The sequence below is a fragment of the Kryptolebias marmoratus genome, linkage group LG1 (assembly GCF_001649575.2).
Source record: "Kryptolebias marmoratus isolate JLee-2015 linkage group LG1, ASM164957v2, whole genome shotgun sequence".
Lineage (NCBI taxonomy): Eukaryota > Metazoa > Chordata > Actinopteri > Cyprinodontiformes > Rivulidae > Kryptolebias > Kryptolebias marmoratus.
Genome location: NC_051430.1, coordinates 10,855,936 through 10,874,263, shown reverse-complemented (window position 1 = coordinate 10,874,263; position 18,328 = coordinate 10,855,936). Strand labels below are relative to the sequence as shown.

General features: G+C 37.5%; 1 pseudogene; it reads right to left on the bottom strand.

Annotated features, from left to right (window-relative positions):
• Positions 1–1,345: 1,345 nt before the first annotated feature.
• Positions 1,346–15,535, bottom strand: LOC108234941 (annotated as a pseudogene).
• Between the last annotated feature and the right edge of the window lie 2,793 nt (positions 15,536–18,328).

Here is an 18,328-nt window from a genome sequence, read left to right as displayed (position 1 = left end):
TTAAGAAGCAAGCACTCTGGGTACAACCATAATAGGAAGTACTCCTGAGGTCTGAAAAAGTGCAAGTTTGAAGTGTTTTGCACAGTGACTGCTGGAGATAGGCACCGGCTCCCCCATGACCCAGAATGGAGAAGTTGGTCAAGAAAATGGATGGATGAATGGATGATTTTTTTTTTTATTAGGCCTTTTTCATGGTTAAAGAAGAGCCACGCTGAAAGGCAAAGTTTTCAATTTACTGGTCCGCCTTCATTCCAACCCTCACCTACAGGTGCTGGTCATAAAATTAGAATATCATGAAAAAGTAGATTGATTTCAGTAATTCCATTTAAAAAGTGAAACTTGTATATTATATTCATACATTACATACAAACTCATATATTTCAAATGTTTATTTCGTTTAATTTTGATGATTACAAATGACAACAAATGAAAATCTGGTCTTGGGCGCAGTTTATTGTATAAAAAGAAGTGGAAGGGGGAATTACTTCAGACACAACTGGGAACGGGTTGCTGTTTCTTCTCCTTCTCCATTTAGCTGAATGTTTAAATAAATGTATGATTGGTAATTAAACCTGTGGTCTGGACTCGTTTTGTGTGTCCATCTTTTCTGAAACATCAAAGATTCAGTGAGAGAAACTAAGTGGTGAGGTGAGATTCCTCTGAAAGGAGTGAATACTAAAAACTTGGTTTTCTCAACACCGTCTAAACCGGATATCACACCCGATTTCAGAAGAAATGGGTCAAAGTAGCTCCCAGGTCGGATCTCCCCCACAGGGTGAATTGTTTGACTTTACAATGACAAAATATGGTGAAAAAGTGTGTATGGAGTGAATGAATGGATAAAAATGGCATTTTTCCTGCAGGCAGTTCATGGAAGCTAAATGTTTTGAGAGGAATAAAAAGAGAATTAAAATACAGAGAAAATAAACTGAGAGAGGCAAAACACATACAAACAAAAAGTCTGCTGCAGTTTGAAAAACAGAGAATGCTTGGAATGCTGGATGAAAGAGAGTGAGAACAGAGAGTGAAAGAAGCATGCTAAAGAACTGACGGGGAGTAAAACATGTATTTGGGGAAAATTACTGGGCGACAATTCTTCTACTTCTCTAACGCAATCTGAAAATGTTCCTGCTTCTGAGGCTGTAATTAAAACAGGAAATATTAAACCTTCACCTTACAAATTTCCTCATAATTCTTTTTTTCTTCTTCTCCTGTCTCTAAATGGTTGTACTTGGACTTGAGTGCGCTCTTCGTGTTGAACTCTGACTTCCATGCCTACCCTGTTTCACGGCTTGACAAGCGACACCTCATTCTACACCTCCAGAGACAGCTGCTGATCATCCACTAACACAACCTCCAGAGGCAGCTAAAGCCCCCCAACTATTAGCAGCACCTGCGCTGATATCAACAACAACAACTTCTTCATAGAAGAGACAGAAAATTGACATGCCTGATGACGATGGAAGAAATCAGCGTCCGAAACAAGTTTTTTAACACAACATGTGAATAAAAGGGAGAAGAGGAGACAGTATCCAACCTGCTCGACATGATCTCAGATCTAGAGACAGAAACAAGGAACAAACTTCAAGGACTAATGTTTTCCCCTGTTTTAAATGCACCCGTGGTTGAAGTCAGTGCATTTATGGGTACCGGATATTGTTTTCTGATCTTGGTCCAACCAGGACATTTAAGACGCTGCAAAGAAAAAAAAATCTGACTGATCCTCTCCACTGTGGGACTGTTTTGCTGATCAACTAACTGAACTCTGCCGTGAATTCCACCTGCTGGAGCAGAACTGAGAAGATCAAAAAAAAAAAGCTTAAACCCACAGATTTGGCAACATTCCACACCACTTTGCTAGAACCTGAAGAGCAAAGAAAGTGTGCCCGAAGGAAAAGCTACAATCATCACAACAGGTGACAGAGGACACTGGAAGAATGAGTATCCATGGAGCAACAGGGCCGTGGCAGACTGGGTGGCATGTGAGGGTAGACCGACTCAGGTAGTCCATTCAACAAACAGTGATATAAACCACACACAAACACCAGACAAGTAGATGTGAGTTTGTAAAAGTGAAAATGTTCCTACTGCTTCTTGCAATGAAGAAACGCTTGCTAAATGTCATAAATTGAATAATTCTCCTGCTCATTTTCTTTCTGACAACAGAGAGCAGTTTAATATTTATGGAGTGAATGGTTATCATGTTCCTTTAATTTCCTGCAAAGAACAACTGCTTGCTGACTACGACAGGACTTTCGATACATTTTGGGTTTAAAGGGAAATTTGTAAAAAAAAAACAAAAAACCTTAAACTGATGCAAACATCTGATGACTTGAGCTGTGTGTTAAATGTGTCATTAGCACCTGGTTCTGGTTATGAGAAAAATTATTCTGTAACTTGTCTGAAAACCTGTCAGTATCTGATTTGTTTTGGGACACACACACACACACACACACACACAGCAGCTGAGTGTGTGTGTGCCTCAGAGAGGAGCAGAGGAAGTTCTTCTGTGTTCCTTAGTCTTAACCTCACATTCATTTGACAAAAAAACAACACATTGAATTGAATGATGTGGGGTCATTTGTACTTGCATGTTAAAAAAAAAACAACATTAATTAATTGGATCATTTTGCCTGCTGACCCAAATGTAATGTTTTCTAAACAACAGTCAGCGATCAGAAAAAGCATTTCATTACACAGTGCACTGTCAGGAAACTGTGGAATTAATGCTTACCACAGATTCAAATTTTGAAGCATGCTATTTGTCTGAAACAGATCTGTCCTTACTAACTAAAGCGCTATCTGAAATTCCTACAGAATTTTTGACGTCAAAGACAAATTCATTTGGGCATGTTAAAAATAATAATAAAAAAACAGATTAAATGAAGCTCAAACAAAAGCTTACTCAACTAAACTAAAAGAAAGAAAAACATGTTTTTGTGCATGATGATAAGGAGAAAAAGTAAAAAACTGAACTACACTGTCTCAAAGTTTCATCACCTTGTACAATAAAAAGCAACTTAAAAGCTACAAGGCTTTTGTTTACATGTTCTGACTGGAGTTAATATGATTAAGATTGGCAAGAATATCATTTGCATTCTTTTTACAGCTGTAAAATACTAAATTGGCACAACACTGACTAATTCATATGGTTGAAATTTAACTCCAAATAACTCACACCTACAGAAAACTGCATTATGTTCTGACATCACTCTTTAAGCTTTGAGGCCTTAAACTTAACCTCTACATCTAAAGCCAGGAGGAGGAAGTTAAATTAAATGAACATTATAAACTGACACAATTCCATTCGGCTCTGTTATTTTTTCCTTTAGCAAAAACCAATGCATTGTTGGTTTAGGACAAATTCGACGTCTTTCACCACCAGGATTGGAGCTGAAAAACCGTGCATGGTGGAGTTAAAAAAAGACTCCTTGGTAAAGTCCTCCAGCTTAAATTGCTGAAACTGGAGGCCAGTTTATAATGGTGGTGACAGGTGCCGAAGAAGAATTAATGAAAATTAAGAAAGAGACATCTAAGACCGATTAGGTTAATCTAAATAAAACTACAACCTTTTTTTATTAATATACTATATATTTATATTAATAATATAGTGCATGAATAGATGAACAACATTCCCACTGTCCCTAACTCCTATCTAGCAAAACCTTGTTGAAAGTCAGGTATTTCCAAGGATTTCAAGCACCTGTACGAACTTTGAATTTAAATTATTACAGTTTGTGTGCACACATAAAACTGAGAATTAATTAGCATCAACAAGTTAACAATTAGGTCAACAAATTAGGTTAGTAGGTTCCTAATGGGGTAATGTTTTGTGTTCTATGTTTTCTTTTGTATTTTGTGTTCTGTTTTGTTTTGACTTGTCTGTTACATGTTTTGTGATACAAATACGTATTCTCTTAAAAATCTGCAACCTAATTTTAACCCTAGATTTCTTTCTATATCTGAAGTTCACCTCACCGTGCTTCTGCAGTTCAAAACATACCGAGACCAATGAAAAAAAAAAACAATTCTTATCTTTTCTGGGCATTATATCTTCCTACAGAAATTTCATTTCAGAATATTCCGTCTTGGAGAATCCTTTGAGGAATCTCAGTGAAGAGGACTTCAGGCTGTTGACACTATCCAATGGTCTGCGTAAGCTGAATCTGCTTTCATTTAGCTAAAAACTTGCACTTCCCCCAACTTGATCCAAACAAATCATTTGTTCAAGCTGTGGATGAGGAAAATGGAGCTCAAACAATCTTAAAGAATGTTTGAAGTTGAAGCTGTGGAAAAATGACCTGAGTTCAAGAAATTAAACAAATGAGCTCTGTACATAAAAGCCACAAAACAATGCAGTTGAATTTAAGCCTCATTAAAGGTGAGATTATGTTTGTATCTGCAATATGTTTTAGGCTGTAAGAAGTACAGCATGAATGATATGTTTACTGATGACTCAGCTTGGAAATGAAATAACCCAAATTAATCAGTTCATGACTTACTGCAGTTATACATAAGTACTGTATGCACAAGAATATATGTAAAGATTATTAACTAACACAAGTATACTATACACAAGTATAGTATGTGAATATATGAACTGTATACTGTAGACATAAATGTATTTGTATCAAGTGTTATAGATAAAGACATGCCCAAACCTGCAACAACAACAAAAGTCTTTTTCTTTAACAAAATCCAACCTATTACTCTCATTTCCTTTGAGAAACTCTTGTGTTTAGTTGTTACATGTTACTCCAAATGTCCTGTTGCTTGATCTAGTTTCTCAGTGTCTTGTTCGGCGATGTTCCAGCAGATCAAATGTTTTCTGCTGCAGTTAATTAATCATCACTGACTCTTTTCTCAGTAGCCGGCTGCTTTCCCATTTTTCCTGGTGTCAGACACTGCATAGATGCAGCCACAGTCCTTCTCAACAGCATTAACTGCATTGTAGAATCTGGTTATTTTGTGTCCCCAACCTATAAGATGTTGATTTACAATCTGAGGAGCAAATCAAGATGGAAATCTGATGAGACAAAAGCAGTAAAATGTGGATTTTGACCATAAAAATACTCTAAATGTTTTACCTTATCCCACTTTGGTTCAAATATCACTTTATCTTCAGGGTCAACAAAAATAACAGGATCATCAATCGCCTCCTTAAGGCTTTTTTTAAACCAAAGGTGGTTGATGAGCGTCTGCAACAGAAAGGACAATCAATATTTTAATCTGTCAGATGAAAAAGTGATGATTATAGACTGTGGACATCATGAAGATAATGCTGGTCATAACCACAGTGAAGGGAATTTAGTGTGCAAAAAGAATAATTAATACTCTTATTGTGACAGTCACATACTGAGGCCATCGCAGTCGTGATAAAACTTGCACCAGATGCTCCAATCACAAGGGTCTTCGACTTAGACTTCAGCACAGAGGGGGAGAAGGAGGAGGGAGGCTGCTCCCCTGTGAACAGAAGCCAAGATTGCAGGGCATGTGCCAAACAAAAAGATGAATAAACTCCAGGAAGGTATCTCTTTTTGATTAAGAAATTATTAAAAACAACAAAAACAAACAAGACAAAGACATGGAGTGTTTTCTTCAGTTAGGGTTGGTAGTAGTACAGTTGGACTAATGTCTAAATGATTTACTTGCATTTCTTTTGTTTCCTGACCAATCACCCATCCAAAGCTTCTTGTATCTTTCTTTTTCTTTTCCCAACTTGGTTTTAAAATGCCTAGTGTTCAGAGCTATTTCCTTGAAGACTGATCCAGTAGCTTATTCCTAGTTGGGTTCTTCTTAGTGCTAACAGCATTTCTCCCATTTCTCCCAGCCCAAACTTGCTGTTGGGCTGGTTTTAAATGCTCCTGTGCAGATTCCTAAAGCTTGATGTTGGAAGTTGTGCAGTTTTTCCAAATGTGTTTTTGCTGCTGATCCATAAACTATACTTCCACAATCTATATTTGACATGATCAATCCAGTACAGATTTGCTTTAATGCTCCTTTATTTGTCCCCTGCTCATTTCCAGCCAAACATCTCTCAATGTTTCCAACATTTTTACATTTACTAATAAATTTCTGTATATGTATATGCAATCATCAAATAATATTCCTGGATACTTGATGCACTTAACTCATTCTAATTCTTGATTTTATAAATTTCAATTTAAGCTGTTCTGTAATTATTTTCTGTGTAAATAATAATTATTGCTTTTTGTATGTACTGAGAATTTAAATTTCTATTGAAATGCCTATTTCTCAGTTTTAATAACAAACAGCCTCTTGTATTGTCTTCAGAGTGGACTTTACATTTCAACCTCTCTTCCAGATGGCTCCATCATCCGCAATGAATGGACAACTCAGCCCCTTTTCAATCCCTGTAAATATATCTTCTATGCCAACCTACCTGATATGCCATTCTGACCCATTCACATATCAATTTATGCCAAACCTCTGAGTCCAAAATCCAAAAATTGCATAGACTGCGTCTAACCAACTCAAATTTTTCATGGATCCAACCTCAGCTGAAGTCCAACACAGAGACTCTTTCTTTTAGTCTCCCAGTCTTCACCTCACCTTCAGTCTGGCATTGTGAGATTCATGTCCTATTCTGTTATTCCATGTCTTTCCTCATTTCGTGAGTTACTGCTGCCACACCAGTGTTTTGTTTTTCCTTTTGCATTTTTTAATAAATTGTCAAGCTTCTCACAAGCTTCTTGTGTTAGTCTGCAATCCTGGTTTCATCATCTTGACACTAACAGCTTATTAATGCAACTAATGCTACATTTACCTTTATTCAAGTTTTGCTCCTTTGCACAAAATGTTTTGAAAAGAAAATTATATTCAAAGTGTTACATTATTGCTAGTTTTACATTTGAATATTTTTGTAAAACATTGCCATATATATTGTGTCACAATAAAGCCCTAAAACACTGTATCATTTTTGGTCCCGTTGTCCAGCTCTAGTTGCACAAACTGTACAAGAATTGTTTCATATTAATTTATGATTACCGGGTGAGATATTGACTCTGCCACAAAAGTCAGCCAGTTGGTTGTTGAGGATGACTCCAGTCTGTGAAGAGTAGATCTTGGAGCCAAATCTGTGAAAACAAAAAAAGCTGAACTTGATAGAATAAATCTAGCCACTGCAGCATTAAAGCTCTCTGTGCATTTGGAACATTTTAGAACAAAACTCAGCTTCCTTGCTGTGCTGTGACTGGCATATTTTATTCAAATATCCTCTTACAAAAACATTTAACTATGTTAAAAAGAAAGATTATAATATTCTTTGAAGGAATGCATATTGCCTGCTGCCTTGTATGCCAAAGTTTTAAACAAAGATCTTGTGTGATCTATTTGTGCTCAAACTTTGTGATGGGAAGGTCTTATTGTCCAACCCATAATGCAGCTACTCAGCTAAAACTACACCAAATTTTAATGTCATGTCTGGGCAACTGACTCAGTTGTAGCCATTTGGATGTTTGAAAACTTAGTTGTGTCAGCCATCTTGAATCAAGTTAATCAGTTGTACATGCACATCCAATGGTTATGTTCTGAGAGTTTCATAAAAACCCAGCATCTGTTTCGTGAGATATTTTGCTAACAGACATGTCAGCATGTATGCAAAAAAACAAAAGGCTCCACACACAGACAATTATACGATTGCTAGTCTCTTGTGGAGAGCAATAAACATGCACAGGATGATTTCTATAGACCTGTTCAGATACTGACACACGATTGATGCTGCTTGTAACAGACACAGCAGATCCATCTTCAGCCAGCACAGACACATGGGTGGTACCACCAGAGACAGGCGACCTGCTGGGGTCATCATCAGTCTGGGAGTCAGTCGTATTCAGGGGGATGTTGTAGTCAATAAGAGTTATGTTGGTTTTGATCTTGGCCCGTATCTTGCTAGCAAAGCTATCTTCTGTCAAAATTCTTTGTCTGTGAGCAGAGAATAAAAACCACAGAAGAGAAAAAGAAATAACTCTTGAAAAAATGAATCAGGGCTACATTTCTGAAGAACTGACAGCCTGTTTCATATTTTTTATACTGAAAACCCAAATCTTCACTACATAAAACAAAGAAAACAGTTTAAGGTGGTTCAAGCTTTATTAAAATCCGCTCAGTTGTTCAAGAGATAATTTTTCAACATGGCAGAAAAATTACGCATTTTGCACAAATTTTGTTTGCAGCATTGTGTAATACTCACATCTTCTGATACAAACTTTGGATCCCGAATATATTTCTTTAATCTATTGGCAAATTTAAAAGCTTCAGCATAGAGATGATAAAAATGTGTCTTCTCCTCAAAAGATTCAGGTGCTGAATACATTTGATACTCTGGAAACAAAACACATTAAAAATTTCATTTTTGTTTCATCTCATTTTTAAAGGTTGGTCAAGGGTCATTTTTGGATGACACTAAAACTAACACACATCACCAGAATTACAATTAAAATGTCAAAATGCAACTTTCAGTAAAAGCATTAGGTTGGACAGCCATATTGAACACATTATTTTTTTTGTTTTGTTTTGTCATTTGAAAGTGTAAAGAAACTGCAGCACTAATGTCTGTGTTCAGCAGGAACCTTTCAGGATGTTGAGGACGAGGCTGAGGACAGCTCCTCCTGCAGGGGGTGGGGGTATGTACATCTGGTACTCTCCCAAAGGGACAGTCCATGCATCAGTCACATTAACTTTATACATTGCCAAGTCCTGTAGAGTGAGGATTCCACCTAAAACAAACAAACAAAACAAATCCTGCATCCTGAGCAAACAGAAGAAAACTTTTATCAGCTGCACAAAAATTACGACCTTTGATGGATCTGGGCAGCTCACACAAGTGTGTCAGTGATTCAGATGATTTGATAAAATCCTTCTGATCTTACCTGCCTGCTGTACATCTTGAACTAAATCCTCTGCTATTTTCCCAGTATAAAAACTGTCTGCACCATTATTTGCAATCATCTCCAAAGTGTCAGCCAGTTTCTCAAATTTCACTGTGTCTCCAGTCTTAAGCAAGTTTCCTTTATTATCTGAAAATAACTTCCTAAAAGGACAAACAGACAGAGATTAAAGTGAAAAATGTAAAACAGTTAGTTTTTTTTGGCATAGTGAATCCGGTTTTCTTAGGTACCACATGGTGTGGGCCTCGTCTGTGTTTGGGATGGAACTACCCAAAACATCAGGAATTTTGATCCCCTCTCTGGCCAGCTTGATGGTCGGTTTGAAGAGAGTGGCCCACGGTAGTTTTCCATAAAGATTGTGTGCAGTTTCAAAACCTCGAATTTCTCCTGGAACTCCAATCCACTTGCTGCCTGCATGGATGCATGAAGATACAATCAATGAGGGAAATCAAGCTGTGAATTTATTCAGTTATTAAATATTTTCAGGAAAGAAATTCTTTAAATTCTCGTCATTGCATTTTTGTTTAGTTTTTTATTTTTTATTTTTGCCTTGGTTATCCTTAAAAAACTTTTTTTTCTTGTACATTAAAGATTCACTCAACTAATCAATGCTCCCACATTTTACTGTTTATTTGAATAGGCCAAAATGTTTTACCATGTTGACTGCAAGTATAGCAATTTTTATTCATTCATACTCTATTGGACAAGTTGTGGTGTTTCTGTGGTGGATCTTTCTTCAAGCACTTTTCTGTTGCCCTAACAGCTGGCTGATTTCTCCCTGAACTGCCTTGATCTTTGCTTCCAGCCTCCTCCACCGTTTCATCTTATGGTCAAGTATACCAAGGATTACTTTTGCTGTGATGTATACCAGCTTATCAGGCTCTATGATGGTGTCAGTAGGGATACTTAGCAGTGTGCTGCATTCAGATCTTCTAACAGACTTTCAGAGGGTACTTACCACCTAGCCTTGGTAAGAGGTGCTGGTCATAAGTGTCTAGCTTGGTCACAATACATTACACAGAACTGAATACACAGCTGCCCTTGTATTTAATTCCTCAAGGCATATTAATGGTACCCATACTTGGATGGTGGTTAGTCAGTTTGGATTATGGGTATCTATGTTTCTATATTTCCCACATCCTTCCCATATAGTCTCTCTCTCTCTAGACTTGCTCATATAGTAACATTACAACAAAACAAAACAATACAAAGAACTTAGATATCCTAAGTATTTGTATTGTTTTGGATAAGGGAGAGTATCACAAGGGAGACTATCACAACTGTGGAAGACATGTATTGTACCAATGCCAAAAACCCCATACCCAAAAGACCACAGCAGCTACTGTGACACATTCACAGTCACAATGTTCACAGATGCAACAAGTGTTACTACAGGTCATGTCTCCCAGTAGTTGTCAGAGTTTACAATCAGCACTGCTTCACCTGACTATATAAAGCCTGGGAGGTTGTTCCTCCCAGTCAGGCCCCTCCAGGTTTTACTGTTGTTACCCACATAGACACTGAAGTCCCCCAGCAGAATGATAGAGTCTCCAGCTGGATTGCCTTCCAGCCTTTCTGTGAAGTTGGTTTATTATCTGCATGGCCCCTATGGCCTGGCTACCTCTATTTGGGTACGTTGGGGTTTTAGTCTCACTTTATTTGGGAACGTGGTATAGGGGGAGGTGTGTATTGTCCTTAGTAATCTTCTTGAATAATTTAGTATTATTTATTAACATTTCTAAATGCTTTTACAGAGCAACAAGGGTGCACACCACACCTATTATGTTTAAAAGTTATTATACATCCTAATACATTATTACAAAGTGGTGGCATCACCTTTACCAGTTAGAATCTGTCAGGCTCGGTGGAGACGGAGACCAACCCAGAGTGCAGACTCATTTTCAAAACAAAAACGTATTTATTAAATAAAGAAAATAAACAAAAACAAACAGCTGACGTGGCAGCAACTCAAACAGAACAAAAATCCAAAAGCATGGCAGGGCAAGGCAAGGCTACAAGGAACCATGGCACAGAAAACAACAGCAACCAACAAACAATGAACCGACAGATTGTGGGAGAAGTGACCGGGTTTTTGAATAGTGTGGGAGGCGAGGTAAGTGAAAACAGGTGAGTGGGGATAATGACAGACAGGTGGAGATAGGCGTGACAAGGAGGGCAAAAGAGTGACGGAGGAGGAGTGAATACTGAGCACAAACAGGAAAAACCAAACTGAAACACTAACTAAAAACCACAACAAAACAATAAAGATAACAAAACAGAAAACACAAAAATCCAAATCCTCACAGAATGTCAAGTGATTGGGGTATTGGAATGTCCTTAAAAAAGCTTAATTATTTTCACATTTAAAATCTTTATCTACTGACATTACTGTATATACTGTACCTGTAAGAAACACACATAAGACAAGGTAGTGAGGGGTTACTAAGATGTAGATAGATTGATTAAGTTTTTCAATTCACTTTTTCAAGTAAAGGTTGAGGTGTGGCAATCCTGATTCGTAAAATACTCCATTTATGCATTTTCCCACAGTGATTGATCCCAGTGGCAGATGTATCTTGGTGACTGGCTATATATTGACAACAACTGCTAGGGGGACCTGTTAATTCACACATGGATCCTGCTCCTTCCTGGTTATTAACCAATAGGAGAGGAGCTGGACCAAGAAGACAACCTCTTCATTTGCATATTGAGGCAGATATGCATACGATAATGTAAAAAGAGGAGGAGGAAATGTCAAAAGAACAAACGCTTGTATAAGGAAAAAGCAAAAGCAAAATGTAGACATTACTTGATGAAAATGCATGTGTAAGGAAAAGGCAAAAGTAAAATATATATATTTCTGCTTTTATTTTTGATTATATCAGTGTCGGTCCTCCATAGTGACACACTTAATTTTGGGAGGTGATTTTCACTGTGTGCTTGACACCCACTTGGATAGAACGAACGGACAACCGTCTTCCTCTTCCATAGTTTTAAACATTCTCATGTCTACTACAAACCTGGTTGACATTTGGAGACTGCAACATCCGTTAGACAGATTACTCTCTTTTTCTCACAGTTGCACAAGTCCTATTCAAGAATAGATTATTTTCTACTCGACTCTAAATTAATATCTAATGTGATGGTCTCTAAGCACCACACTTTTTTAATAACTGATCATTCTCCGATTTCACTGGTTCCTTAATCATAAGAAACAGCAATATAACTGTCACTTTCATCAATCCCTGCTCACAGATTAAATAATCTGTCAATTTTTAAACAAGATCTCTGAATTTTTGGATGCTAATGACAAACAATGTCATTGATTTCACATTATGGGAAACCTTTAAAGTTTTAATGATCAGAGGCCATATTATCTCTTTTGAAACATCTCTGCAAAACAAAAGGCAGAAATGCCACACAGAATCAAAAATGAACTAGAACACCTGGAATTCAACTATAGGTCCCCTCCCTCCCCTTCAATTTTACAAAATATTCTTGCATTGAAATATGAAATAGGAATGACACCTGACCATTCTGCCTGGTCAGGTGTCTGACCAGTTATTTAGGATCAGGCAGAAACATTTTGAGCTGGATAACAAACCCAATGAATTATTGGATCATCAGTTGCGAGGACTACAAGCTAGTAGGGGAATAAGCAAAATAAGTCTGGAAGTGTTATAATTGAACCAAAAGGCATAAATGACTCCTTTAAGGAATATCATGAGCAGCTATACCCATATAAAGCAAAGGTGAACATCTTAGATTAGCTAATCTTAAACTACCCTAAGATAAGCAACGTTGTGCAAGAGAATCTTAATGCAGATCACTATAGAGGAGATCCAAGAAACAATAAAGTCACTCCCCAAAGAGGCCAGGAAAGAGACGGTGCTCTCATCATACCATCCTATTTCATTATTGAACTCTGACATGAAAATATTGACTTCGGTATTAGCAGACAGGTTACATAAACATAATTCATTCATTATTCATCCAGACCAAACAGGCTTTGTCCCAAAGAGGTTCTCTTTCTTTAATATCAGACGTCTAATCAATATTATGTACCGCAAACGTGATAGTGAGTCAACCGTAGCTGCATTTGACCAGCTGGATTGGCCCTACATGCTAACTGTGCTCAAGGAATTCAGGTTTGCCAGTAAATTTGTTTCTTGGACTAAAGCAGTGTATATTGCCTCCATCCTCACAGACCAAGAAAGGTCTGAGCCATTTTTATTGCACAGTGGGACATGTCAGGGCTGCCCCCTTAGCCCCCTGCTTTGTGTAGTTGCCATTGAGCCCCTTGCCATTAGCATTAGGTATAACCCCCTAATTAAAGCGATCCAACTGGGAAATGTTGATCATCACATTTCTTTGTTTGCTGATGTTGTTTTTTATCACAGCCCGAGGAGTCAGTCCCTGGCAAAAGAGCAAATTCATGCCATTTGGCTCTAACCTTACGTCTGAATTCTTTGATAATCTGCCATTTAAGATAACTGACAAATTTAAATATCTTGGAGTGGTCTTGCCAAAAGAGCCCAAACAAATTTGCAATTTGAAGTTTTTAGAGAAAGTGGACAAACTTATGGGGGGACATTGAACAATGAAGGACTCCTCCACTTTTAATAATAGGCCATATAAATGCTATTAAAATGGTCTCCTTACCTGAGTTCCAATAACTTTTTCAGAGTCTGTGTATTTTCTTAAAAGGGGCCTTTTTAAAATTTTTGGACTCAATATTTTTGCCTTTTGTCTGGGTTTTCAAAACTCAAGAGGTCTCTGCGAGGACCAACCCCCAGGTTGCCATTGAAAAGAGCAGTGTTAAAACAAGTTCTCCCCCAGCACTTCTTTTCTCAGCACCCATATCACCCATAAATAGTAGAATAAACAACCTGACTGTCTTAAATTGTTTAAAAATATGAAAGCAAATTTGAAAACACTGTAGGTTAAGTTCATACTCCAATTTATGGTAATCACACATTACCCCCATTGCTGTCAGATGCATCCTTTTACAGTTGGAGGCTTAAAAGTATACCTGCATTGAAAAATTAGTATAATAATAGACAATTTGCTTCATTTGCATTGTTAAAAGGCCATTTCTCTCTCCTGGATGCTCATTTTTTCAGATACTTACAAATTAGAAACTATGTCCAGTCTAATATAATATTTTAGATTTTGAATCTCTTCCCTATACTGATAAATTCTGCAGTATCTGGCAGCCGTTCCTGAACCATCTCACCTAACATAAGACTGATTCAAATGCACAGCAGGACTCCTAGTACACCACCCATGTCTTTATCTACAGGCAATGGCATTACCAAGAGGATAATGAGTGTGACTAATCACTTAAATAATAATGCTTAGATTTTTTTTCTTTTCTTTTCTTTTCTCTTTTTCTTTTCTCTCTTTTGTAATTTGTTATTCATGCATATACTTGCATGTAGACTGTATGTTCTACTGTCCAAAAATTTAATAAACCTATCTTTAAAAAAATAATTTCAAAAAAATCCTTTCAAAGTGATGTGGACCACACCCTGCTCATAGTCAAAAATAAATGCGATAGCCTGTCAGACTGTCTGAAAGGACTCTATTTTTACCAACTCATCAAGAGCATAGAAGCATGAATAACAATACTTGGTAACAGACAGAGCAAGAAAAACAAGAAAGGCTTTCTACACAGATCAGGAAACAAATGTCTGCCAGAGCAGTAAAGTACCTATTCGTTCATTGCAAGGCTTTGTCGAGTTTAGCAGATCAGATGTCACATTTGCGGGTACAGTCTCTCTGGAGTTGATGATTTTCACAATACCTACAAAATGAATAAATATGGTTAATGAACTCTTATTACTTCAGTTGTAGTAGATACATGAATGTGTTTGCTACCAGAGCTGTCCATCACTGTGAATATGGCGCCTCCTCCAATCCCTGAACTCTGTGGGTTTATAACAGAAGTGCACAGAAGAGCAGCAATTGCTGCGTCTACAGCTGAGCCTCCTTGTTGGAGGATGTCCCTGAAAAGTTCACATTGATCACTCTCATTGTTAGTCAGCTGATTGTCTGGAAATTTTATGTCAGCTTTGGTAGTTGCTGATAAGACCCAAGGATTCAAACTTTCACAAGCACTCAAGAAGAGAGGTTAAAATAGCTGTAAACAATAAACACCCAAAGACTACCCAAATAACACAGATCTTGACATTCTGAATCTCTGTTTCGCATGTATACAGTTGTCCCTTGCCAATTAAAGGCTATACAAGATCAAAACTATGTCACTAAAGCAAATAAAATCTTGGCAAATCAGATCAGGATAAGCAAAGACAGATCTCAGAAGAAAGATTTAGGAACCACAAGTTTTAAGTTTGCCAACACTGAATGCTATGTGTAATAGTATAAACACCCTAAAAATAAAACTACTTAAGTACATTAAAGTTTTTAAAATCAGTATCACCACTCACCTTCCAATCTCTGAACATGTCTCTGAATCTGCAGCCACAGCACCTTTTCGATAAGTGCCCTGTGGACATTTCAAACGTTCATGTACAATTATACACAGAACTATGGGAACTATGGTAACACATAAAAAGAGGCTTAGTGCCAAAGCAACTTTGATTCTTGACATTGCTCTTCCCTCCAGTGAACTAAACAAGAAAAGTAAAACTGTTTCTGTTCAGATTATGACATCTGATCACAAGTAAGGTTCACCTATTAGGAGGCTAGCACTGCCCCAGCTCCACCTCCATGCAAAAAAATGAAAAACTGGTTTCCACTGCAGTTAAAGTTTAAAACATGGCAAAATCACTCCATACTCTGAGGAAATATGTAACTTTAATAAATGTATAATAAATGAAGCCAGAGTAATGAGACCCCTTCATGTAGGTTTGTGAAAACACAGACCACAATGCCTCGGTTTCACTGAAAATCAGTTAATGACACACATTTTTAAGGGATTGTGGTTGATTTTACCTTTGCTTTGGAAAGTAAACACAGCACTAAAAATAAATCTCCTTCCCTGGAGCTTTCACTTCTGTTTTTACTGCTTTTGACAGCCGAATGCAGGTGTGTGTGTCAGTCACAGTTACACATTTCCACAGAGTTTGGAGTGATTTTACTTATGTTTCAGAAGGTAACTGCTGCTAAACAATCTGGGATCGTGCATGAGTGACTGAGCTATGAGCATGTTGGAAATTAAACTGGTGGCTGAGAGAGAAAGGTGGACATACGATGCTGGAAATACTCAACCAATCAGAAAAGTTTAGCTCTCTCCCAAAACAAAGACACACCCTAATGGTTCAGAGTAAAATGTCCTGATCAAGATCAAGAAAGTATCAATCTGGTATATGCATTTTTGTTACAGTACATACTTGCAGATTACATACCATACAGTAATTACATTAAAGTTATTACAATCAGCGCTACTATGTGCTTGACACCTCAGTAGCAGTGCAGTAAAGAAAACATGTATTCATGTTGTTCTTTAAGTTTTTTGTTTGTTTGTTTATTATCAACAAGAAAACAGGATGCCTTTTTTTTTTACTTCCACTCACAGCCACAGCTGTCCTGGGGCAGGCTGACAGAACTGAGGCTGCCATTACATTGTATGAACACAGTTGTAAATGATTGTCCGGAAAAAAAAATGACAGCTACTCTTTTGCTTGTTGTTCAAGGAGTTTGAAAGTTTAGATCAGTTGACTCTTTATTATTAGCATAACTCTCCTGATGCAGCCATATTTCTGCAAGACAAAAATAAATCAAAATGATGATTAGTTATAAAATCATCATCTAAGAGATACTTACATGGGAGAAATCATATTTTCAAAAAAACTACTTTTTTAAGTATGAGTATTTATTTTTGATCTAATTTTTATGGTTTACTACTCTTGAGATGATTTTTGGTTCATTTAGTTTGGGTCATGGGTGAACAGATGTCTCAGTGGGGGTTTGGGAGCTAATAGAGGTGAAGATACATAGAGGTGTGTAAGACTACAACTCATGCCTCCTTGTCTGGACTGTGGATTGTCACAGTTTTGGAGAAGTAATAAATTTAGCCATACTCCTAGAAATGACAGAGGTTTCATACTAAATAAGATGGAGACTGTCTGTCTGGATCAGAACAGGCGGTTCCAAAATATCTGCCAAATGAAGCCTAGGCGTAAATTAAAACTGGAAGACCTGCTTCAGCCTCACCTGCATCATCCAATCACTGCGTCCTGCGCTTCTACTGCAGCATCAGACTGCACCTCGTCTTAACCAATCATCGAGCAAGCCTTCGTTTAAAAGGACCTTCAGCCATGGCTTAATCGTTCACGAGCCTGATCTCTTAACCCACCTATGCCCCCTCTCCATCCTTATATCCCCAAATCCTTCTTCCTTCCTCTCTTCGACCTCCACCACCAGTGTCCGGCCCGGGGAAGACGCCTCTAATCCTCACCCTAAGCTTCTCATCCAAGCTTATTGCTATTCGCAGCACCCCCATCTTCTGCCGGGGTCCGAGCACTAAAACATTATTTCTTTCATGTCTAATAAAACGATCTAATTGCAGTTTTTCTCTGTGTGAGTCTCTCCAGGTTGAATTATCTATGAAGTCCACATTGTTTTCAGGACAGAACCTAGACACCAAGCAGTTGAACATGTGAACATGTGACTAAACATGTTATTGCTAATCAGGTGGGGAAGAGAAAATTGCAACATCTAATATTGTTTAGGCAGTGACCAATTGGCATAACTCAGCATAATTACCACTGATTTGAATATCAATTTTACTGTGATTTAGACTGTGGCTTAACTGCTAAATAGTTTCTTTTCAACAGCATAAAGCTGAGTTTCCAATTTAGTCTCATCTCCAAAGCTACGAGAGAACTACAATTATAAACAGAGGAATTCAAAGTGCACAAACCTCCACCAAAGTCATAGCGTCATTAAAAACAAGTCTGATCCAAATTGTGATCCACATAACAAAAAAATTAATCAATTGTTTCTTGTGACAACCCCAACATTTCTTACAAATTTCATCAAAATCTGTTATTTTTTAAGTATTCTTTCTAACACACAAGCAAATTAACAAACACGACAGAAAACAAGTACCATTGTTACTGAAAGTGGAGAACAAATTAAACATCTGACAAAGGGGTCAATTTTGCACAGGAGATGCAGAGAGAGAAGTTATGCTGAAGCTAGCAGCCCACAGATACTAATAAAAACCAAGAAGTTTTGAAACACCAAAAGATACTGTAAGTAAGGTATGACAGCAGAAAACAAGTGTATTCAAAATACTTCAAGTACTGATATGTGTAATGTGTCATAGCAAGCAGAAATTCAGTATTATTTAGCAAACTTGGTGAAGCAAGTGATTATGATGAAACAAAATGGTTTTCAATACATTTGAACAGCTCTTTTCCGCCCGGCCTCAAATTGCTTGGCAGAGTGGG